The 25,971-nt window shown below is 46.5% G+C and overlaps 1 protein-coding gene across 1 annotated transcript in view; it reads left to right on the forward strand.

Moving 5' to 3' along the window:
* Window positions 1–1,544: 1,544 nt before the first annotated feature.
* The window catches only part of MGAT3 (beta-1,4-mannosyl-glycoprotein 4-beta-N-acetylglucosaminyltransferase), a 184,227-nt gene continuing 159,800 nt past the window's right edge, over window positions 1,545–25,971 (forward strand). Inside the window, exon 1 of the mRNA XM_040359504.1 lies at window positions 1,545–2,034. The gene's annotated coding sequence lies outside the window, so the exon portion shown is untranslated. The remainder of the gene's footprint in view (window positions 2,035–25,971) is intronic.

Consider the following 25,971-nt stretch of genomic DNA (forward strand, 5'->3'; position numbering starts at 1 on the left):
GGAAGGAGCCTCGTATTTGGGATGTTGGTGGTGCCATGGCTGAGGAGGGAGCCTGTGACCTTAGTAATGTCTAGTAGTAGAAGTGGTTTCTCCTCCATGGGGTGGAAGGAGCCTCGTATTTGGGATGTTGGTGGTGCCATGGCTGAGGAGGGAGCCTGTGACCCTAGTAATGTCTAGTAGTAGAAGTGGTTTCTCCTCCATGGGGTGGAAGGAGCCTCATATTTGGGATGTTGGTGGTGCCATGGCTGAGGAGGGAGCCTGTGACCTTAGTAATGTCTAGTAGTAGAAGTGGTTTCTCCTCCATGGGATGGAAGGAACCTCGTATTTGGGATGTTGGTGGTGCCATGGTTGAGGAGGGAGCCTGTGACCTTAGTAATGTCTAGTAGTAGAAGTGGTTTCTCCTCCATGGGATGGAAGGAGCCTCGTATTTGGGATGTTGGTGGTGCCATGGCTGAGGAGGGAGCCTGTGACCTTAGTAATGTCTAGTAGTAGAAGTGGGTTCTCCTCCATGGGGTGGAAGGAGCCTCGTATTTGGGATGTTGGTGGTGCCATGGTTGAGGAGGGAGCCTGTGACCTTAGTAATGTCTAGTAGTAGAAGTGGTTTCTCCTCCATTAGGGGGAAGGAGCCTCATATTTGGGATATTGGTGGTGCCATGGCTGAGGAGGGAGCCTGTGACCTTAGTAATGTCTAGTAGTAGAAGTGGTTTCTCCTCCATGGGATGGAAGGAACCTCGTATTTGGGATGTTGGTGGTGCCATGGTTGAGGAGGGAGCCTGTGACCTTAGTAATGTCTAGTAGTAGAAGTGGTTTCTCCTCCATGGGATGGAAGGAGCCTCGTATTTGGGATGTTGGTGGTGCCATGGCTGAGGAGGGAGCCTGTGACCTTAGTAATGTCTAGTAGTAGAAGTGGGTTCTCCTCCATGGGGTGGAAGGAGCCTCGTATTTGGGATGTTGGTGGTGCCATGGTTGAGGAGGGAGCCTGTGACCTTAGTAATGTCTAGTAGTAGAAGTGGTTTCTCCTCCATTAGGGGGAAGGAGCCTCATATTTGGGATATTGGTGGTGCCATGGCTGAGGAGGGAGCCTGTGACCTTAGTAATGTCTAGTAGTAGAAGTGGTTTCTCCTCCATGGGATGGAAGGAGCCTCGTATTTGGGATGTTGGTGGTGCCATGGCTGAGGAGGGAGCCTGTGACCTTAGTAATGTCTAGTAGTAGAAGTGGTTTCTCCTCCATGGTGTGGAAGGAGCCTCGTATTTGGGATGTTGGTGGTGCCATGGTTGAGGAGGGAGCCTGTGACCTTAGTAATGTCTAGTAGTAGAAGTGGTTTCTCCTCCATGGGGTGGAAGGAGCCTCGTATTTGGGATGTTGGTGGCGCCATGGCTGAGGAGGGAGCCTGTGACCTAGTAGTAGAAGTGGTTTCTCCTCCATAGGGTGGGAGGACCGCTCCTGGCTCCCTCTTATTATTGCACTTGATTTTTCTTATCATGAGAGAAGGAGGAGTCAGAGAGTGGACGGGAGGAGAGGGAGGGGCTCTGGGAGAAATGGGGGACAGGGGTAGAGGGGGGATCCATGATGAGGCGGAGATGGAGAAGCTGAGTGCTGTGATCAGAGAAGAAGGAGAAGGATGCTCCACACACGGCCATAGGGCTGATGGAGGAGCGGGCACGGTCTAGCGATCCGTCCGTATCTACATAGCTGTACAGGAAGGAGGGGAGGGAAGAGCCATCTCCATAGAGGACATTGCTGGCTCCCCCGCTCTCATTCATACAGCGCCCTGCAGAACCCGGCTCTTTGTTTATCGCACACAGCCGCCGAGGCTCGTCCATGTCCTGAGGATGAGGAGCGCTCCGAGGACACAGCGGGGAGGGGGGACCCCATGGGGAGGATGGGATCAGAGGCTGGGGGTCTCCTCTGCCTGAGGAGGGGGCTGCTGGAGACGAGCCCGGGCTGTTAGGTGACCGTCTGCCGCCTTCCCCCCTCCCGTCCTGCCTGACAAGACTGAGGATCGGCCGCCTGAGAGCCCCTCTCTGCAATGGGTGAGCACGGGGGGGACTATGGAATGTAAAGGGGGCGGGGGATCGGGGTCCAATCTACATGTGTCAGCATGATCGGTCCATCAGTGGAGGACACCCCTCATTCCCCGGACACATCAATCAGTATGGGGGGGCATTGTCACTAGATGAGGTCACCTATGTCACTCATCAGCCACAGACACCATCATCATCTACAATTCTACATCCATCACATTCATTGCTGGCCCATGGCTGGAGATCAGCCCCTCACCCCCTCCTTTATATCATGTGTCATCTATGTATATATCTATATACCGCATGTATGGCTTTCTATCTATACAGTACATACAACATTATTATAGATCTAGCATCTATGTATATATCTATATACAGCATGTATGGCTTTCTATCTATACAGTACATACACAGATCTAGCATCTATTTCTATATGTAACGTTGTATATACTTATACACATCTCACAAATATTTCTGTATGCATTGATCATGATACAGATCTATATGTTTATATATCGATAGATTTATACCTATACGGAGCTATTATATATATGTATAGTTTATATCTATATAGCTCTAACATTTATTTCTATGTCTATTTTAATACCAAAACACAGATCGGTCATCTCTCTATATATCCATACATTATATCTATACAAATCTGCCATCTCTTTGGATATCTTTAGATCTATATCTGTACAGATCTATCATGTATTTAGATATCATTCGATTTATATAGATCTATTATGTCTTTATATATCCATAGATTATATTTATATAGATCTATTATCTCTTTATATATCCATAGATTATATTTATACAGATCTATTATCTATTTATATATCCATAGATTATATTTATACAGATTATTATGTATTTATATATCTATCGATTATATCCATACAGATCTATTATCTATTTATATATCTATAGATTATATTTATACATATCTATTATCTATTTATATATCCATAGATTATATTTATACAGATATATTATCTATTTATATATCTATAGATTATATCCATACAGATCTATCATCTCTTTATATATCCATAGATTATATTTATACAGATCTATTATCTCTTTATATATCCATAGATTATATCCATACAGATCTATTATCTATTTATATATCTATAGATTATATCCATACAGATCTATTATCTATTTATATATCTATAGATTATATCCATACAGATCTATCATCTATTTATATATCTATAGATTATATCCATACAGATCTATTATCTATTTATATATCTATAGATTATATCCATACAGATCTATCATCTATAGCTTTATATCCACAGAGATCTCCCATCCATCTATGTCTCTCTATAATGAACATGATACAGATCTAGCATCTATTTCAGTATCTAAGCAATCCTGATCCCCCCCCCCCCCCAGCATTGATCTCTATGTAGATGCCCCCGAAGCCTGTTCTCTCGTAGTGTGGAGTCTTGTATGGTGCGCAGTAAGTTACTGCGGGAAGAAGCAGCCCCTCCCAATAGTGGGCAGGCTCCTCCCAATAATGGGCAGCCCTCATATTCGGTGACCTTGTGACACAGGTGCACTCAGGCATTCCATCAATTAATAACTGCTTTGTTTAACACTTTCACTGCTAAAGTCCTGCAGTCTTAAGCACATTAACAATTGATGGTGAAGCGTCTGGCGGCCCACCAGGGATAAAGATCACAAAGTAATCTCATATGCCCCGTATTGGACAATAATCCGCACTCCATCATCATGTGTAGGTTTGTAGTAAGGCACGCCAGGGTAGCTGACACATACCTTGCCATTCTACATACCTGTGAAACTGGTGCTTCAGTCATTTTGTTTTGCTTGACACGCATCACCAAGCCTTCAGATGGTTTGTATGTAAAGCTGCTTTTTCAGATTTCTCGCTTCTCAGTGGGTTGATCCTGAATGAACACATTGTCTTAAGAGTTGCAGCAGTGTTCTGTGTGATCAGGTAGGGACTGCGACGCCGAGGTATGTTGTATCCGTATTTGTGGCATGGTTTATGGGGTCATCATACCAACACCTTTACACATGGTACCTGTGATCGTTCCGTATCGCCATCGTACCCATGAAAGAATCTTATTTTAGGAAAGCAACTTCCCCATGCATTTGTTTTCATCAAAAAAAGAATCCTTTTGTTGTATATGAATAATCGGTCCAGGTGGAAAATAGTTTTGTATTGAAGGATGACTTTTGAAATAATTGACTTTTTCTTAGTCATGTGTTTGTTATGTGTATGGCCAACATAATGATTATAAGCCATTATGTGACTTCAAAGCTAAACTTCGGGATCAGTAGATGTTGTCTACAAGAGGTGTGCGTATTCTTACTTAAAGCTTGGTGTGTTTTGTGTATTTCTTTCAGATTTGTGTAGTAATCCAGAGTGAATCATTGCCTCTGTACGGGAGCTTCCTGTAATAAAGACCGGTCACTTCTGTTCTCTCTCATGTGCATGATGACTGGCCCTAAGCAAAATGACATGTCACATTAAAGTTGAGAAGCGGGGGGGGGGGGGGGGGGGGGGGCTGCCGGAAATGCGGGGGGGGGGCTGCCGACAGTGACATGTCACATTAAAGTTGAGAAGCGGGGGGGGGGGGGGCTGCCGGAAATGCGGGGGGGGGGGCTGCCGACAGTGACATGTCACATTAAAGATTAAAGTTGAGAATCGGGGGGAGGGGGTGTTCTGCTGTCGGAAATGACATTTTACATTAAAGTGAGAAGCAGGGGGTGCTGACTTCTTCTTACCTCTTCTCCCATGCAGCCAGCGAGTTGATAAGCAGGGTGAAGGGCCGAAAATGACTTCTCAACAGGTGGGGCCTCTAGTAGTTTGGGGGGCCCCCTGCAACTTTGTGGGGCCCTAAGCGGCTTGCACAGTGAGCCTATAGGGCGGATCGGCCCTGCTTGTACCCAACCCCTTCTGTAGTTTTCTGCAGACAGTAAGCCTGGCAGGGGTCTCAAACTGGCGGCCCTCTAGCTGTTGCAAGACTACAAGTCCCATGATGCATTGCAGGGCTGACCATTACAAGCATGACTCCCACTGGAAGAGGCATGATGGGACTTGTAGTTTAGAAACAGCTGAAGGGCCGCCAGTTTGAGACCCGGGTCAGGCTCCCTCTTATAGCTCTGCTCTCTGCACAAGATACAGCATTGTGATGAGGTAATCACAACCTTTACAAGGTAATAGCTGGTTTGTAAAGGCATTTAGTTGGTTTATATTCTTTGTGGCTATTGATATAATAGAATTACTGTATTTATCGGCGTATAACACGCACCCTAACTTTAAGAGGGAAGTTTCAGGGAGAAAACTTTCCACAGCCCCCTGCGTATAACACGCAGGCACAGTTTACCCTCCATTTTCAGGGTAAAAAAGTGAGTGTTATAGGCCAATAAATACAGTAAATATTTTTGTGCCTGGAATTCAGCTTTAAAACACGTGAAACTTGTGGTCCATGGCTCTCTGAAGCTTATTTACCAAGATTTTTTTGTTTTAGCTTGGCAGGTATTCACTTCAGAAACTCAGGAAGGTCATGTTAAAGCCGAACTAATTTAATTGATTTAAATGTTTCCCAAACAGTTACATTCAAGGCATTCTGTGGATAACTGTTAGGCCCCGTACACACGACAGAATTCAGCCAGAAACTCGATCGGAGCTGAATTCTGCCGAGAAACCCGGCCGTGTGTACACTTTCGGCCGAGGAAGCCGACGAGTTCCTCGACGAGCCAAATAGAGAACATGTTGTCTATTTCCTCGTTGTTCAATGAGGAAAGTTGGCTCGCCGAGATGCTCGGCGGCTTCACACAGAACTCGACGAGCAGAACGATGAGTTTTGCCCGTCGAGTTCCTCGGACGTGTGTACGGGGCCTAACAGTTTCTCATCTGAAGCCATCAAATGGCTGGTGTCATGAATGATCACATGTGTGGCACTATTGCAAGTGCAGATCAAGCTGCAGCTCAGATAGTGGGCTGTAGAGGATAGGAGGGTTTAGCTCTGCTTTAAAGGAAATCTATGGTCACAGCATACACTTTTATTTTATAACATCAGCATTCTTTTAGCAAAGCAAAAAATCATTATTGACAATCCAATATAAGCTTCCTTTAATGTTGTAAGCGGTGCCTGTCTATTGCATGGCTCCCAACTGTCCCTGATTCCGAGGGACTGTCCCTGATTTGGAACAATGTCCCTTTTTCCTCCTCATTTATGGTTGGAGCCCTACGGCCGACACGGACATGGACACAGACTGACTAGGACTCACAACATACAATGGACCTGAAGTGTGCGCTGGCCCTAATGGACGGTACGCCAGAATAAGGGGGCATACCCTGTTAAATGATAAATGTTGTGGAGAGGAATGAACCTGGGAATTCCTGTGAAATGGGATGGGGGGGGTGGGCGCAGTGCGCCGGAAGTCTCGTGCTGAGACAGGAAGCCGACGGAGCCCGGAGGGAGGCGAGGAGATTATATAGGCTCCCCGGGCTCCTCCCATAAACACAGGCCGCTGCTCGGCCTTATTACTTATGGTTGGAGCCCTACGGCCGACACGGACATGGACACAGACTGACTAGGACTCACAACATACAATGGACCTGAAGTGTGCGCTGGCCCTAATGGACGGTACGCCAGAATAAGGGGGCAAAACATTCAGGTAGGGTTATAGTTTTATTGAGACAGAACATTAGTGAGCAAGTATGGCGAAGGCTTGTGCCATCTCCGCCTGAGGGTCGGGAATGTACCTAGCGAAGCAGGCAGACTTCCACCTGCCTAGCTTCTTAATGATATGGTCGGGGACCCCGTGTCGCGAGGCGGTTGAGGCTGCTCCGATACGAAAGGAGTGGCCCGAATACTGGGTAGGATTGAGGTGCAGAGTCCGAAGGAGGATCCTCACGTGTTTAATGAACTGGCTGGTGTTCAGAGGTTTGTCCGGAAAAGGGAGTAGAGGAGCGGAGTCTGATTGGGCTGGCAAAAGTAAGAGTAGGCGGTCCAACACGGATACTGGGCACCAGGCGTTACCCGTCTTGTAAATGGCGATGTCTAAGCCGGGGCCTGATTGCTGTGTTTTGGTGGTAGTGAGGTGAAGCGTGAAGCGGTCTTGATGGCGGACCAAGTGTCGTCTGCGCAGGACTTGGCCGGCAGGGCTGTTGAAGGCAAACTCGCTGGGTCGGAGGAAACCATAATACGCTAGGTAGATGGCCGCTTGTATAACCAAGCTAGGCAGGAGGCCAAACGGGGATGTGGCGAGGATGGCGGACAGGTCTCTAAATATGGTGCTGGTAATGGGCAGGCGTTTGGCGTTGACAACTGGTTGTTGCTTCCGGACTGCGCGTAGGGCAGTTTTGACTGCGTGGGACGTAAACAGCGAAGGCTTCGCCGGATCGTGTAAGGCCAGAAAGTGCTGGACGCCAGCCAGGTAGAGACGGATAGTGTTGTATGAAAGGGACTGGCAAGTGTGACAGTAGGAGATGAAGGCCAATACGTGCTTGACACTCGGGGTGGTGTTAGCGGAGTGGCGCGTCAAGAAGTTGGTAAAGGTGTCCCAAGCCGTGTGATAGGCTTTGAGGGTATTGCGGGAGAGAGACTGGTTGATCAGCTGGGTAGCTTGCTGTAGGTGCTGTGTCAGTCCAGGGTCAGTTGAGACCAAGGAGGGATAGGGGCTGAAGATGGATCGGCTGCGGGTTTCTGCTGAAAAAAAGAGGCATAATTAAAGCGGGACAAGGCGTCTGCGGCGAGATTACACTTGCCGGGGAGGAAGGTACAATGCACATTGAATTGGTGTAGCAAGGACAGTTGCACTAGCCGACGTAGGAAGGACATTATAACAAGAGACCTGGACCTGCCCTTGTTAATAATGTCGGCTGTGGCCTGGTTGTCGGTGGTGAAGGTAACAGTTTGTCCAGCCCAGCTGTGGCCCCAGAGTTGGGCGGCTGCTACGATTGGGTACAACTCGAACAAGGAGGACGTCTGGGTGAAGCCCGGGATCGCTAGTATTTCTGGCGGCCACGGTCCTGCGAACCAGTGGTGGCCAAAAATAGCTGCAAAACCTGTGGAGGCTGCGGCGTCGGTCACTACTTGTGGGGAAAGGGGTGACACTGACGGTATAAACATTGATATACCGTTCCAATTGGTGAGAAATTCTTCCCACATCGAGAGGTCCGCTAAGGCTGCGGTATCCAACCTGAGAATCTGATCAGGGTCCTGTGCATGGGAAAGGAAGACCAGAAGGCGTGACACGAAGGATCGGCCCTGAGGGATGATCCTTACTGCAAAGTTTAGCATTCCCAGGAGGGACTGCAGCTGCTTCCTGGTGCAGCCCTGCGTTTGGGTGAAACTATGGAGGACTGCCCTGATGCGGGTCAGTTTGTCGGGGGGGAGGCTGGCTTGCATGGAGGTGGTATCCAGATTAACTCCGAGGAAGGTAATGGAGTGTGCTGGGCCTTCTACTTTGTGTTCTGCGAGGGGGACGTTGAGATTTTTGAAGACGAGTCTCAACTTTTGGAGGTCTCCTGGAGGCGTGTCGGGTCGTTCAATTAGCAAAAAGTCATCCAAGTAGTGGATGACTTGTTGACAATGGGCTTGGTGCACGAGAATCCAGGTGAGAGTCTGTGCGAAGGTGTCGAAGAGCCAGGGACTAGACTTGGAGCCAAACGTCAGCTTGGTGGCGAAGTAGTATGACTCTCTCCATTTCATGCCATGCCAACACCAGAGGGACGGGTGGATAGGCAAGAGTTTAAAGGCGTCTGAGATGTCGGCCTTGGAGAGCCAGGTGCCCGTGCCGGTTTTAATTATGGCTTGGATTGCCATGTCTACAGACGCGTATTTTAGGGAGAACTCCTCCGAGGGGATCAAGGAGTTCAGGCTGGGGGTGGGGGAAGAATGAGGCGCAGACAGATCGTAAACTAAACGTGTTTTATTTGAAAACTTGCCCTTGACAAGCCCAATAGGGCTGACTCTCCAGGTGCTGAAGGGGGGTGTGGTGAAGGGGCCTATGATGAAGCCTCGCTCTAGCTCTGTCTGTAAGAGCTGGTCTATGGCCTGCTCGTCTGTGGCGGCTGAGCGCAGGTTTCTACATTCGTGCGTTGTGTGGGGTAGTGAAATGAGGCCTGTGTGGAACCCTTCTGTGAAGCCTTGGACGAGGAAGGTGGTGAGGGAGGGGGTGGGGTGGGAGGTGAGGTAGAGTTCCAGCCAGGGGATGTTAATGCGGCCTAGTCAGGTCTTCTTTTGTTGCTTGACTAGGCATAGGGTCCTGGGGTGCGCTCTATGGCACGTAAGGCAGACATGGAGCAGACGGCATTGGCTGAAGTTGCAGGAGCCATGGTTAAAATTATTGCAGATGGCCGCGCCGCCTAGCGTCTGTACTGGGCGCCCGAACTTGTCGGCCTGGGACGTCTGCTGGGTGGCCGGTAGGCACGGAGCTGCCCTCGAGGTCGAGGGGAGTTCGAAGGGGCGAGTGTTGGAGGTGGTGCTGGCGGTGTTGGCGCACCAGGTGGCGGTGTGAGTGGAGGACTGGCAAACAGCGCATAATGGTGAGCGCAGGCCAGCAAAGTGACGGCAGAACAGCTCGGTGTCCATGAGACTCCAATCTGTAGCTGTCTGGAACTGCAGCAGCCTGGCCGCTGCTTTGGCTGAGAAGGAGCGGTGGTAGTCATAGAATGAAAACCCTCCGTACTTGTAGCCCAGATCCACTATGGTGTGGAGATAAAGGTCCAGCTCTTCCCTCCTACTGGGGGAGGCGGAGCATAGGACGTCTCTGAGCATGCCAAAGGCCAAGGCGAATTCCGGGACCGATAGTTTACGGTTAAGCCTTGGGTCTTTGGCCTTAAGGACCACTGAGACGTCTCCCCAGGCGTAGGCCTTGTTCTCGGCTAGGTCGTGTACTGAAATGAGGAGGGAGGCTAGGTTGATGTCCTTGCCGTCCAGGATGTCCTTCCTGATGTTGGCAGGTACCAAGTGGGCTGGGAGGACTACGGAGCACTTGCCTGCGGGTGTAAGCGGGAGAGGTATTTGCGGTTGTACTGTCGACGGGGTGAGCGTGGATGGATCGGGGGTAGCTGTAGGTGGGCGAGCCTCCAGAAGCATCATTCTCGTCTGTACGTCTGTAATAGTGGTGGAGAGTGTTGCGACCATCTTGTGGAGTTGGGACACGGTGGTGGATATGGAGTGTAGCGAGGTTCGCTGGGTGCTCGGTCCGGGTGAGGCTGGTGGGGAGTTGTTTGAAGCAGGAGGTGGGAACAGGAGCCTGAAGAGTTCTGCCTTCCTGGCTGTGGACGGAAAGGGCACATGCTTGCGCCTCAATGCCGCTGTTAACTTGGGGATGGTCCATCCCCTGAAGGAGCGTGCGCTGCCGCTCTCTGAAGCAGGGGGCGGTGAGGAAGGGGCAAAAAGGTCTTCGCTGCCGTCCTGAGACATGACTCAGGGTAAGTCGTGCCCTGGGCACGGAGTCTTGTCTACGAGGTCGGGGTGGGACGAGCAGGAACCTGCAGGGGTGAGATAAAAGGGGTTGCTTCCGTGTCCTGCCGGGGACGGGGGTTCCCCCCCTTTTTTTTTTTTTTTTTTTTTTTTTTTTTTTTTTTTTTTTTTTTTTTTTTTTTCCTGTAGAAATGACTGAATCTGGAGTGCAGGGGGAGCTGGTGAGCTTGACTGACCTGTGGAGAAATGACAATGCATAAGGACGGGGGCTAGCGAAGCTCGAATGTTGTAAGCGACCGACGAAGGGGGGTGAGGCGGCGACGGCTTGGTGGCCGAAATGTCCCATGACAGAGGCCTGAAACGGTGCGTTGCGGGTGTGGCTGACAACGCGGGGGCTCTGGAGCATGTGCTGAAATGAGGGTGACACTGTTGGGGGAACGTTTGAGGCAAGTCTGCCAGCAGGAACGTGCAGGGATTGAGATCTGGACTCGTGTCAAGTAAATGAGTGACAGAAATTCTCATGGCAGAGATGCGAAACTCTGGAGCATGTGCTGAAATGGGGCTAAGAAGAGAGGGGCAAGTTTGGGTCCGGACGTGTGTGGACTTGCTGGGGCGTGTTTGTGGTAGGGCAAGCGGCTAAAATGACCCATGACAGAGGCATGAACCGGTGCACTGTGATTGTGAGTGACAACCGGGCTCTGGAGCATGTACTGAAAGGGGGCCACGGTGGATTTGGCCATGGGTGGAACGGGGTGAAGCTGCAGGTGAGAAGGTGCTTGTGTACCCCCAAGACGTACTGCAGCTGGGCAAGTGAGGGAACGTCCCACGAGAAAGGCGTGAGAGTGTGTATATCATGTGTTTGGCGACTGCCGGGCTGTGGAGCGTGAGCTGGGAGTGAGGCCGCTACTGATCGGGGGTGCCATGGCTGGTGTGTGGGTGTGACACGTGGGGAGCGGAAGCTGTGTGGAGGCATGCTTGGAGGCAAATGGGGTGTGTCTGGAATTGCTGTAAGCAAGTGGGATAAAGAATGAATGGGCTGTGTTGAATGATGCATGATGATGCACAGCCTAATAAGAACGTGAGTGCCTCCTGCGTTGCGGTACGGCGAAAAGGGGTGTGCAGTTGTGATACTACGGCAGGGGGTGCAAGGCTGGATGAGGTGTGCATAAAACAACAAAACAACACAAAAATAACGGCAGTTAAAACAGTATAACAATGCAAATGGTAATCTAGATAAGTGTTGTGCCTTCAACTGTGCTGCATGTGCTGGAATGCATGAGATGCCATGGTGCCAGGGACAAGCTGACAAGGATGAGAGTACAGTGAACAAAACATGTGTCATGTAAAGAAGTGCCGTGCATATGAAGTGACAATAAGCAGTATGTACAATGTGGGCAAGGACAACGGGGTCTGGTGGTGACATGCTGAGTACCTGTATACTGCGCGCAACGCAGTCACCATACGTATATATATATATATATATATATATACATATACATATATACACACATATGCGTACACATACATACATACACACATATATACACACATATATACACATACATGTACACGAGCACACACACACATAGTGGCACAATAAATTATAGTGAATGTAATTGTGGAAAAATGGGAATACAAGGTCTGCATCCATTAAGGTTGAATGACAGGGACCATGCTTAGCCATCAGTTGTATGGAGGTGTCCCCTGAGTGCACACCTACAGTATGTGAAATGGGGAACATTGGGTATAGGAAGTGACGCGTGTGGAGGGGGCGGAAATGAGAGCTCCGGTGTAGGAGGGGGTTGAGTGTGGAAGGAGGGGAGCCTACCTTGACGCCGGTCGGGCGGGTATGAAGCGAACGGATGCCTCAGCGTCTGCTGTGACAGCTGAGTCGGCTGAGAGGCGCAGCTGGACGGAGCGGCTGGACGGAGCGGCTGGACGGAGCGGCTGGACGGAGCGGCTGCGGTGAGTGACGCGATGACGCAATCGCAGTGCGCCGGAAGTCTCGTGCTGAGACAGGAAGCCGACGGAGCCCGGAGGGAGGCGAGGAGATTATATAGGCTCCCCGGGCTCCTCCCATAAACACAGGCCGCTGCTCGGCCTTATTACTTGTCCCTCATTTTGGTCTGATCTATATCGTTGTATAGAAAATGCACTATTTATCTAGAAGAAAGTGTTTTACAGTGCCCAACTTTTCATCCAATTTCTAAATTGCTGCAGTTGTAAATTTCACAAGTAAATATTAAGGAATAGTGACGGTAAAACAAAAGCACTTATGAGTTCAATCATTTTGTTGTATAATTCTCCTTTAAGGGGGGCGTGACAGGGGGTGTGTCCTGTGCCTACATACTTTTACTAACAGCTGTCCCTCGTTCCCATCTCAGAAAGTTGGGAGGTATGCTATTGGTCATCTCTGTCCACAAGTTCCTGGGTTCCCTGCATGCTTTGCAGCTTCTCCTCTGCTGTTTACTTTCAATTTCAAAGAACTACATATCCCATGGTACCTTGCTCCCTGCAAGCAGTAATTTCTAGGGGTGCACCGAAACTTCGGCCACCGAAACATATCGTCCAAAAATAGCAATTTGCCAAAAGAGAAATCACGCTGATAATGGCGCAGAAAATGGGGTGGGGGCTTCACCCCTGGTGCCGCCCATTCCGGGGGTGTCATCAGGGCTGATCCTAAGCGGGTGCAGTTCACCCGAGCGCCACAGAGGTGGGGGCACTGAAGCGCCAGAGTGCTCCCCTCCATCCTCCTCCTTCCCTTGCCGTGTCAAGAGGCGGCTCTCCCCGCCACCGATGTATTTGCCAAGCCCGTCACCCCCCCTTCCTTCTGTCAGAGCAGGAGAGTTATGCAGCCAGTGATCGTAGCGGCTGTCTCTGTGTGGAGAGAAACTAGACGGGCAGTGGCGTCGCTGAGGGGGCGAGTGACGTCCATGCCTGCAGTGACATGTGTTCTCCTCCTCCCCCTCTCTGTCTGTTCTCCACCTATTCTCCCATCTGTTTTTATGTATGGTAATGGAGGGGGGGTTTGTCCGAGGGGGGGGTCTGTACTAATGGATGGGGGGTTTGTCCTGGGGGGTCTGTACTAATGGAGGTGGCCGGGGCATTTGTCCTGGGGGGTCTGTACTAATGAGGGGGTTTGTCCTGGGGGAGTCTGTACTATTGGAGGGGGGGTTTGTCCTGGGGTGGTCTGTACTAATGGGGGGGATTGGTTTGTCCTGGGGGGTCTGTACTAATAGAGGGGGCTGGGGGGGTTTGTCCTGGGGGGTCTGTACTAATGGAGGTGGGGGGTTTGTCCTGGGGGGGGTCTGTACTAATGAAGGGGGGTTTGTTATGGGGGGTCTGTACTAATGGAGGGGGTGGTTTGTTCTGAGGGGTATCGCTGGGTCAGATGAGAGGGCCAATCGGCCATTATCTACTAACGTTCATAGGAACCGCAGTCTCTGACCATCTCCTGTACTATGTCCCCAGTCTCTGACCATCTCCTGTACCATGTCCCCAGTCTCTGACCATTTCCTGTACCATGTCTCCAGTCCCTGACCATCTCCTGTACCATGTCCCCAGTCTCTGACCATCGCCTGTACCATGTCTGCAGTCTCTGACCATCTACTGTACCATGTCTGCAGTCTCTGATCATCGCCTGTACCATGTCTGCAGTCTCTGACCATCTACTGTACCATGTCTGCAGTCTCTGATCATCGCCTGTACCATGTCTGCAGTCTCTGACCATCTACTGTACCATGTCTGCAGTCTCTGACCATCTCCTGTACTATGTCCACAGTCTCTGACCATCTCCTGTACCATGTCCCCAGTCTCTGACAATCTCATGTACCATGTCTGCAATCTCTGACCATCTCCTGTATCCTATCTCCTGTACCATGTCCCCAGTCTCTGACAATCTCATGTACCATGTCTGCAATCTCTGACCATCTCCTGTATCCTATCTCCTGTACCATGTCCCCAGTCTCTGACAATCTCATGTACTATGTCTGCAGTCTCTGACCATCTACTGTACCATGTCTGCAGTCTCTGACCATCTCCTGTACTATGCCCACAGTCTCTGACCATCTCCTGTACCATGTCCCCAGTCTCTGACAATCTCATGTACCATGTCTGCAGTCTCTGACCATCTCCTGTATCATATCTCCTGTACCATGTCCAGTCTCTAAAACTTTCCTGTATAGAAATATTTAAAAAAAAAAAACAGTCGGTTTCGGTTTTCGGCCTAGTGTATTTTTCATTTTGGGTATCGGTTTTGGCACCAAAAAAAAACATTCGGTGCATCCCTAGTAATTTCTGTCTCTTGATACTCCTTATGCTCCTTCTCTGGGTTTCTCAGTAGTTCAGAAAGCAGGCTCTGTGAATTTTGGGACACAGCAGTTCCTACTCACAGGGCAAAGTGACTACGTGTCACAGATTCAAGGAAATAAATGTGTGGGGATCGTCACAAAGTACATTTATAAACTTCAAGATCATTCGGAGTAATAGTTGTAGGCTAGAAATGAATAATGGGAAGTATGTATATCATTGCTATGCAGTTAGAGTTCATCGTATGCCATTCTTAAATGCTACTTTGTGCGTTATGTCTGATCCAACTATTCAAAATCATGATTGTTGTGTAATGAGATGATCCACATTTTTGTATCCTGTCGTGTTTATATTACTGGACTGTCGCAATTCCTTTTACAAAACTATAATAAAAACATTGAAAGATATAAACTCCTGAGGGCTGAGAAATAAATGTATTGCCCTGAACATGATGGGTAATTGGAGTAAATGTATTTAGTAATTGTTAGGAATATGAACAAATTGAGACTTTCACGGTATTATAGATTTCAGAGGGCAAAAACATTATTACTTACAAATAAGATCATTTAAAGCCCAACGTGGGGAAATCTGGAAATTCTTACTTGCAGTTAGGCTGTGCCTGCACTGCAAGGGTTAACTGCTCGGTTATTCTAAGGGACAGTAAAATCGGTTTTACTTACCTGATCCTTCACTCCCAGGCAGACAGCGCTCCCCCGTTTTCTGGCAGTGGACTGTCCCTCAGTGTTATGCACTGCATTGGTCTTGATGATGTCAGGACCTTAGACCACTGGAGAATGGGGGAGAAGATGCTACAGGGACAGGTCTAGCAGCATGGAGGATCAGGTAAGTAAAATATTTTTCTATGCCCCCAGGATTCAAACAAGCAATTAACCCTGCACAGCTCCGCTGCAAGGGAGAATTTGGAGGTTTCCTGGTGTTGGGCTTTAATTAATTTTTTCTTATCATATCAATGAATAAAAGTTCAGGATTATCATTCCCCTTCCATAGTACAGGTTATAATTTGTACTATGGAATGAGAATTATTTTAATGAACTTTATAATTAAAAAGGAAAAACTTTTTTATTTTTTTTATTTTTGGATTGAGGGAAGAGGGATTAGAACACCTGTCAGTTTTTACTGCTGTCTGCACCTCCATTAACAACTTCAGTCCCGGAAAGGTTTTAGCCCCTTAAAGTGGAGGTTCACCCCGGAATTACCACTTTTTACCCTTAGATTGATGTTCATTTTGTCTAGGGGAATCGGCTAGTTGTTTTAAAATCGAAGCTGTACTTACTGTTGTAGAGAGCGATCTTTTCCGCCGCTTCCAGGTATGGGCTGCGGGACTGGGCGTTCCTATTTTGATTGACAGTCTTCCGACGGTCGCATCCATCGCGTCACGATTTTCCGAAAGTAGCCGAACGTCGGTGCGCAGGCACCGTATAGAGCAGCACCAACGTTCGGCTTCTTTCGGCTACTCGTGACGCGATGGATGCGACCATCGGAAGACTGTCAATCAAGAAGGAACGCCCACTCCTGAAGACCCATACCCGGAAGTGGCGGAGAAGATCGCTCTCTACAACGGTAAGTACTGCTCGGATTTTAAAACAACCAGCCGATTCCCCTAGACAAAATGAGCATCAATCTACGGGTAAACATTTTTTTATGGGTGAACTCCCGCTTTAAAGGGAAGGTTCACCCAAAAAATAATTTTTTAACTTTACATTACAAAGAAGCCGAACGTCGGTGCGCAGGCGCCGTATAGAGCCGCACCGACGTTCGGCTTCTTTCGGCAACTCGTGACGCGCTGTATGCGACGGTCGGAAGCATGTCAATCAATTAGGAACGCCCAGTCCCGCAGAAGACATCCTGGGAAGCGGCGGTAAAAATACAGTATGTACAAAAAAAAAAAAAAAAAAAACAGCCGATTGTCATTAGGACAACTCGGCTGAATGTAATGTTAAAAATGTATTTTGGGGTGAACCCCCGCTTTAATGACCAGGCCATTTTTTGCATTACGGCACTGCGTTACTTTAATTGACAAATGCGCGGTCATGCGACACTGTACCCAAATAAAATTGATGACCTTTTATTCCAAATAGAGCTTTCTTTTGGTGGCATTCTATCACCTATGCATTTTTATTTTTTGCGCTATAAACAAAAAAACTGCGTAAAGTTTCAGGAAAAAAAACAATATTTTTTACTTTCTGCTATAAAACACACCCAATAAAAAAATAAAAAATAAATCGAATTTCTTCATCAATTTAGACCAATATGTATTCTGCTACATACTTTTGGTAAAAAAAATCTCAATAAGCATATATTGATTGGTTTGTGCAATAGTTATAACACCTACAAATTATGGGATATTTTTATGGCATTTTTATGTTTTAATCTTTTGCTAGTAATGGCGGTGATCAACATTGCGGACAAATCGGAAACCTAACTGACACATTTTTGGGAACCAGTGACATTATTACAGTGATCAGTGCTAAAATATGCAATATTAGTTACTGTAACTAATGACACTGGCAGGGGTGAACACCAGGGGGCAATCAAAGGGTTAAGTGTCCCTAGGAGGTTCTTGCTAACTGTGTGGGGGATGGACTGACTGGGTGAACACAGAGATCTGTGTTCCTGCTTAGCAGGAACAGAAGATCTCTGTGTTCTCCCCTGTCAGAACGGTGATCTGTCTTGTTTACATAGACATATCACCGTTCTGCCTCTATGGGGAACAATCGTGGGTGGCTAGCAGATATCGGGTCCGCTGGACCCGCTGATTGGCTCTGCTGGACCCACTGATTGGCTCCGCTGGACCCGCTGATTGGCTCCCCCTCTGTCCAATGGGCCCACCCTGCCGCGGGATATCTATGGTACGCGGTCTTTAAGTGGTTTAAGGAAATTCACACTCTGTTTGTCCTGTTTACCATTATCATTGAAAGTGAAAGTAATGAAAATCACACATTTTGGGTTGTTCACAGAAAAGTAATAGAGGGGAAATCTTCCAATACAGGTGACCTGGGGGCAGTGGCGTCTCCAGCTTTCATATTTAGGGGGGGGCACATGGGGGGACAGGGACAAAAGTAGGGGGGCCAACTATAAAATGCAATTATATATATATATATATATATATATATCCTGGGGCCCTTTACTACGATCCCACTATGGGCCCTTTCACATGTTCTGCAGTGAGCTCCCTTCCTACTATACTGGGGCCCCCCAGGGTGGCAGAAAACAAGAGATATATGTCACCAGCACAACAAGAAAACATAAGGGTCCAAAGCAGTGGGAGAACTCTCATTGTTGCAAAGGTTGTCTTGCCACCGGCCCTGGTGTTCTGCCACTGTGGGGATCCCCAGCTGTCCTGTCCCTGCTATTTACAGAGCTGGTCTGGCATCTGTCTCCTTGGCAGCGGTGGCAGTCTATTAGGACCTAGTGCTGGTGACATTATGGGTGCATGCAGGGGAAGGCTGGCACTATTGGTTATAGAGAGCCGAGCCCCCAGCTGGTCACCTAGCAGCAGTAATGCTGTATAACCTTCTCTGTTGACATGCTGATCGGCATGTGATCCAGGTGATGCTCCCAGTCAGATCTAATAAACACAGTATTTATTAGCATCAAGAGTACAACCACATAAATATAATCAACCGTATGTTCAGCAGCCATGTAAAGTGTGGGCTTTGATCAATAAAATCACTGATATTTATGACTAGGATTTTACTAAGAGCATCACCTGGATTGCATCCCGATCAGCATGTCAGAGAAGGGTCCACTGCTGCTAAGAAACCTGCAGGGAGCTCAACTGTCTACAACCAATAGAGATGGCTCGGGTGTAGAGTTGCCACCTCATCCCTTTAAAAAGGAACACATATGAATTACACAGGTTCTGAGGTTAATTTAATGCAGGTAAGGCACCAAATGAGTCTAATTACCACCTTAATTAGCCACAGAACCTGTGTAATTAATATGTGTTCCTTTTTAAAGGGATGAGGTGGCAATCCTACTCGGGTGTGTTTGAAATCCCACATGCCCGATCAGTGCTAATCAATGTATGGGCTGCCTATGAGCTAAGACCAGCCATGGACAGTTTAAATCTCAGCTGGTTCAGCAGAAACTGGATGAGATTTAAACCATTAATGAGCAGATTCTCTTATAATTATCGCTAGTGGTTGCTGTATAGCCACTGGTGATAATCACTGTTTGTCAGGAGAATATAATTGCTGGGCAGGAGGGATATTCCCCTGTCACCACTGTCTGTTGATGGGGGAATCATGCAAGTTTCTTTCCTGCAATCTGTGGATGCAGGAAAGAAATTTGCACCATATATTATCTGCCTAACTGAAAGTGAAAGTAAATTGTGAATGTTTTGAAAGAACAGGAGAGGGGGAGGGAGACAGATGGGGGGGGGAGAGAAGGGATGGAGATAATGTAGTTCAGTGATTACAGTGTACTGCAGTCTGCAGTGCACACACTTAAACACGGCCCAGGCTAGAATATCTGGTTGTGTGAGCGCTCGCATTATGCAGTGTCGGCGAGCACAGGGAGGGGGAGGAATCCCCCGCAGAGCTGACTGGGGGCGCTATCCCCCTCAGGGAGCAAAATACAAAAATACCAAAAAAAAAAAAAAAAAAAAAAGTTTTTTTTTGGGGGGGGGGCACATGGTGGGGCACAGCATGATGTTGGGGGGGGGGGGTCAGGGCCCCCTCTGGCCCCCCCCTAGGGACGCCTCTGCCTGGGGGTCCCCAAAGGAATTCCCCTAATTTGCAGTGCTTTTTTCCCACTTCCTGTTTGGCTATGGGACAGGAAGTGAAGGAAAATCTCCGAAATGGAACAGATGGCGAAAAAAAAATCTGTTGGGGGTTATGACCCTCCCTTACTCTAAAATAGAAAAAAACGTTTTGCTTATAGTTATCCTTTAATATAAAAACATGAAAAACTGTTAAGTGATATTATTTTTGAGAAAATAATTTTTGAGAACAAGAAAAACTCACATCCACACAAGCGATGTGGATGCAGCAATCTCCTGCCACTCATATATGACTTGTCAATATTCCGATCGCACACGTTCCTGGAAAGTATGGCTCTTAAAAATGGTGGGTGCTGCAGTGATTACCAGTTGGGTCCTGGAAACATCAAGGAAGTGAACATATTCGTCAGCACACCATGGATCAACACTTCCGTCCAAAGGTTTCTTTTGTAAAGAAAGGTCACATCACAAAAATAGGTGCAACGTTTCGTGGCTGCGCGGGACCCCTTCGTCAGGCACATGCTTGGCTATCACAGTGATCAGTCACTGTGAACAACAACTAACAAACACATATGTGGTATCGCTGCGATCGTTAGGAGTGGGAGAATTTGTTTTGGGTTGTTCTTTGGTGGTAGATTATGCTAGTAGCAAGAAATATAGTGCTACTTTTTTTTATTCCTATTTTGGGCCAGTTTTCCTTTGATAACAAAAATATCAGGAGATATCCATTACTATTTACCACTAAATGATAGCCCAATTTGTTCTGGAAAAAAAACAAGGTATAATCAACTTGCATGCACAAAGTAGTTGTTGGTAATATGTACCATTTTACGACAAAGTTGCAAAATTGGGCTTATGCCTCGTACAAACGACCGGTTTTCCTGACATGCCAAACCCCGCTGTTTTTCCCAACGCGATTCCTCTCAAGCCTGCCTTGCATGGACACGTTCAGTCAAAAAACGATTGACCAAAGCGTGGTGACGTCCAAAAAGTATGTCGGGACTATAAAGGGGAAGTTCTATTCAAACGGCTCCACCCTTTGGGCTGCTTTTGCTCATCCTCGTGTTAGTAAAAGTTTGGTGAGAGACGATTCGCGCTCTTCAGTCCGTTACATCGTGACGAATGTGCTATCTTTATTCCGAACGCTAGTTTTACCAGAACGAGCGCTCCCGTCTCATACTTGATTCTGAGCATGTGTGTTTTTTTCCCCCTCAGAAAAGCATACACACGAGCGGTTTTCGCGATGAGAAAAAATAGCAGGTTCGATTTTTTTTGCGGGCAGTTTTCTCTTTGGGAAAACTGCTATGGTGCATACACACGACCGGTTTTCCCGACCAATCTAAAAAATGGCAGTTTTCTCGTCGGGAAAACCGGTCGTGTGTACGTAGTCATTAAGATTTGTTTTACACTTAGGTGTGAAAGGGTTAAGCTCATACTTAAATATGAGTTCCCCTTTTATGGTAGCCAGGATCTGGGACACACTGTGCATTGGGTGCATCCCCAAAATCACAGGAACGAGCGCTCTCCATCTTTAAAGACTCACTTGCATAGGCGTGCCCACGGGGTGTACCCAGGCACACCAAAATCATCCCTGTGCACTCACTGCTTGTGCTAGTTGCGACATTGTGTAGCTCATGTCACCACTGGTTTTTAGGTTTTAATTGGACTTCAGCATTGTATTTATGTTTTTATACCACTAATAAAAACTTGTGAAATGTAAATTGTGCAACTATACTCCCCAGCTGCCTTTGGCTTACTCATCTGTTACTTTAGTATTGCTCTGTGGTATTGGTGTTAAATGCATCAACCCCTTGGCGTCGACGTAACACAATTACACAAAGTAACAATTTGCATTTCTCTTTTTGTGCTGGGAGCGTGTTGCACGGCACGTTTACCGCACAGTGACCGGGGTCTCACCGCGAGCCCCATGGCTTGTTCTAACATTCGGGACTCGGGATGGTAACTCCGGGTGACCTGATCGCTGTTATATACTCTGATGTGATATCCTCTGATCAGTCACTGTGAATGTCGCCCCTATGTTGTCTGTCTCTGTGAATGTACGAGAAAGATACATAAAAACAAAAATAATAATAATTAAAATAAAATAAAAAAATACCTCGATCAAGGATTGATCTAGAAAAATGCCAGGGTTAGTTTTTGGGTCAAGGTCAGGGTCAACAGGGTTTTAATTTTTATTAGTTTAAGTGTCAGTTAGTGTCAGTGTCAGTGTGTTTTTAGGTAGAATAATAAATAATAAAAAAAAAAAGCAAAATGCGCACTGTTGTTTCTGGGCTGTACTACGGGTACAAACTAACATACACATATGTGGTATCGCTGCGATCGTTAGGAGCGGGAGATCTTGTTTTGAGTTGTTATTTGGTGGTAGATTATGGTAGTAGCAAAAAATATACAGCTATATTTTTTTTGTACTATTTTGGGCCAGTTTTCCTTTTCATAATAAAAATATCAGGAAATATCATTACCATTTACAACTAAATGAAAGCCCAATTTGTCCTGAAAAAAACAACAAGGTATAATTGGTCTTAGTCATTAAGATTTGTTTTACACTTAGGTGTGAAGGGGTTAAAGGGGTTGTAAAGGTTAGTTTTCTATTTTCTAAATAGGTTCCTTTAAGCTAGTGCATTGTTGGTTCACTTATCTTTTCCTTCGACTTCCCTTCTAAATGATTTTGTTCTTTGTTTTCTTTGTCTAAATTTCTCACTTCCTGTTCCTCCTCAGTAAGCTGTTCTGGCTGACTAACCCCCAGCCAGATGATGGGGGCAAGCTTACTGAGGAGAAACAGGAAGTGAGAAATTCAGACGAAGAAAAAAAACATTTAGAAGGGAAAACCAAGGAAAAGGTAAGTGAACCAACAATGCACTAGCTTAAAGGAACCTATTTAGAAAATAAAAAACAAACCTTTACAACCCCTTTAACTCTGTGCACCCAAATGGCTTGCTCTGAGTTGGATTGCACTGCATATAAATGAAGACATCCTGCATTTTTACACAATGCACACCACCAACACACGTATAGTTTGAACACGGCACATAGTGAACAAAATGTGATATTTCTCCTTGCATTGAGCCTGTGGCTTAGTTGCCCTGGTGTGAACGAGTCCTAATGCCCGGTACACACAATGGGCCAGATTCACAAAGAGATACGACGGTGTATCTACAGATACACCATCGTATCTCTGACTTACACTGGTCCTATCTATGCGCCTGATTCATAGAATCAGATACGCATAGATAGGGCTAAGATCTGACAGGTGTAACTGTGTTACACTGTCGGATCTTTTTTTCAATTTAAAAATGGCGCCGGGGGCGTTCCCGCTGATTTACCTTGAATAATAAGTAAATCAGCGAGATACGCAAATTCACTAACGTACACGGACCCGACGCAGTCTTCTTACGACGTTTCCGTAGCCGCGTACCCGTCGTATACTTACCCCTGCTTTTATCAGGCGCAGCCAATGTTAAGTATAGCCGGCGTTCCCGCGTCGAATTTGAATTTTTTAACGTCGTTTGCGTAAGTCGTTCTAGAATACGGATGAACGTCGTTTACGTAAGCGTCGAAACCACTGACGTCCTAGCGACATCAGTGGGAGCAATGCACGCCGGGAAATTCCCCGGACGGCGCATGCCCATTTAAATCGGCGCGGGAATGCGCCTGATTTAAATAGTACACTCCCCCTAGCCGCGGAATTTGAATTCCGCCGGGGGATTTAGGATCCGCCGCCGCAAGTTTGGAGGTAAGTGTTTTGTGAATTAGCCACTTGCCTCCTAAACTTGCGGGAGCGGATCTTAAATCACGTAGATCGAGCGGATCTATAGATCCGCTGATCTACGTGAATCTGGCCCAATGAGATTATCAGACGAATGATCGTCCGGTTTTTTTTCTGCATGCTAATCTCAGATCAAACCTGAAGAGTTTACTAAAGTCACGAAAATTCTAGTACGACAGAATAAAAATTCAGGAGGGATGTCATGTGTTGTAGTGTATTTGTATTGCATTTTCAAATAACAATTGTACTGATTAAACAAAAATTGTACGATCTGGCAAGGTTGCCAACCTCCCACAACATTTTTTACTGACAAAACATGGAAAATGAACTGGCGGAGCACATTTTTTACTAAATTTATTGAAAGCTAACACAGTGAAAATGTAAACAGTATAAACATGATATGGAAACACTGACAATGCCTATAACAAAGTAATTTGCTTGATTTACACTTAAAAAGTCAACACAGGATGAAATTATCAGCCCCTGATATTTACTGTCAGTTGTAAAAAAAACACAGATTTTTACAAACTGTCAGTAAATTTACTGGCAGTTGGCAACCCTGCAATCTGGTATCGTATAAGAAAAAAATGTGTGCATGTCTGATCAAATAATATCAAATGAATTGTCCTGATTGGCTCTCAAAAGCTCTGTACTAACCTTTAGATCAGTGGTCTCAAAGTACCGGCCCGCGGGCCATTTGCGGCCCGCGGACCAGTTATAAATGGCCCGCAGGCAGGGTGGAAGTGGGGGGAGCAAAGAGTAAAAAAAAAAAAAATTTTTTTTTTTTATTTTTTTTTTTATTTTTTTTTTTGTGAGCTGGTGCTATCTGCTGGTGAGCCGTTGGTATTACAAGTTATTACCACCTGATGTGAGCTGGCGCCATCTGGTGGTGGCCGTTGGTATTACAAGTTAAGCATTACAAGTTAAACAGCAATTCTAATGTCATTTTACACTATTTTCACTGCCTCTTCCCTCTAATTATAACCCCCAAACATTATATATATTTTTTATCCTAACACCCTAGAGAATAAAATGGCGATCGTTGCAATACTTTCTGTTACGCCGTATTTGCGCAGCGGTCTTACAAGTGCACTTTTTTGGGAAAAAATTACACTTTTTTTTAATTAAAAAATAAGACAACAGTAAAGTTATCCCCATTTTTTTTAATATTATGAAAGATAATGTTACGCCGAGTAAATTCATACCCAACATGTCACGCTTTAAAATTGTGTCCGCTTGTGGAATGCCGACAAACTTTTTTACCCTTTAAAATCTTCATAGGTGACGTTTAAAAAAATCTACAGGTTGCATGTTTTAAGTTACAGAGGAGGACTATGGCTAGAATTATTGCTCTCGCTCTACCAATCGCAGCGATACCTCACATGTGTGGTTTGAACACCGTTTACATATGCGGGCGCTGCTCACGTATGTGTTCGCTTCTGCGCGCAAGCCCGTTGGGACGGGGTGCGTTTTCTGGCTCCTAACTTTTTTAGCTGGCTCCTAGATTCCAAGCAAATTTGTCAAACCCTGACTTACACCAGTGCTGGTGGTAATAATGCGCTCGCTGACACCAGTACTGTTGTTTTTGAAGTTTGAAAGTTTGCATGCGGCCCCCCATGGCATATGAAAACTTGTCTTGTGGCCCTCAGGTAATTTGAGTTTGAGACCCCTGCTTTAGATTATCGTACGATTGCTCCAAAATCTGTATATTTCCTACGGTTTTCTGATCCTGTGTACTGTACGGGGCTAAAAGGGTAACTCCACTTTCATGGGGAACAAAATAGCAAATAAAGAAACAATTATATAGTGTATACAATTGCGATACAAGTCATATTGAATTTGAATTTTATTAAAAATTACTTTTCTTTTTCAATATGCAGCCGCTGTAAATTTCTATGCAAAGCAATATGGCTACATGGAGTTGTTCTGTACACAGAATGTGTACTGACCACGTCCCAGAAACATCATTTCCTGCTTGTGTGATTGGCTCACTGATTTTCCCAGAAGTCTGCCTAAGATACATGTCAGATTTCAGGCATCCCCTGCAACAAAAATGTCATTGTTGGTGAGATATTTCCAATAGGAACACGTCTAAAGGCATGCAGGCTCAGTAGTTTTCCTTATTAGTGCCCTGCAGCTGCCACATCTGACTGATTATTATGAAACCACTCCCATTAGACTCACTAGGCCAAGAGACACAGACAAACGCACATATACGGGATTTCGCCCAGGAGAGCCATTCTGCTGCAGTATATCTGCGTGAGCCGGTCAGGAACTGGTTAAACCAGAGTTTATATTGAAATCAGCAGACAATAATTTGTCTAAAAGCTAATCTTTAATAGCAAGATTCTTTTCTGGGTGTGGAAAACTTTTGTAACGTATAGCAGATTTTGTGTATAGGCAACATTTACAGACACTGATGTTTTTAAATACTCTGGGGCAGATCCACGTACCTTCGCATAAGAATACGCCGGGCGCAGCGTATCTAAGATACACTACGCCGCCGTAACTTTTTTTTTTTTTAATCCTCAAATAATTTGCGCCGCAAGTTACGGCGGCGTAGTGTATCTTTGGCAGCGTAAGGGCGCAGAATTCAAATGGATGTAATGGGGGCGTGTTTTATGTAAATACGTTGTGACCAGACGTAAACAACGTTTTTTTTTTTAACTGCGCATGCGCCG

The sequence above is a fragment of the Rana temporaria genome, chromosome 7 (genome assembly GCF_905171775.1).
Source record: "Rana temporaria chromosome 7, aRanTem1.1, whole genome shotgun sequence".
Taxonomy (NCBI): domain Eukaryota; kingdom Metazoa; phylum Chordata; class Amphibia; order Anura; family Ranidae; genus Rana; species Rana temporaria.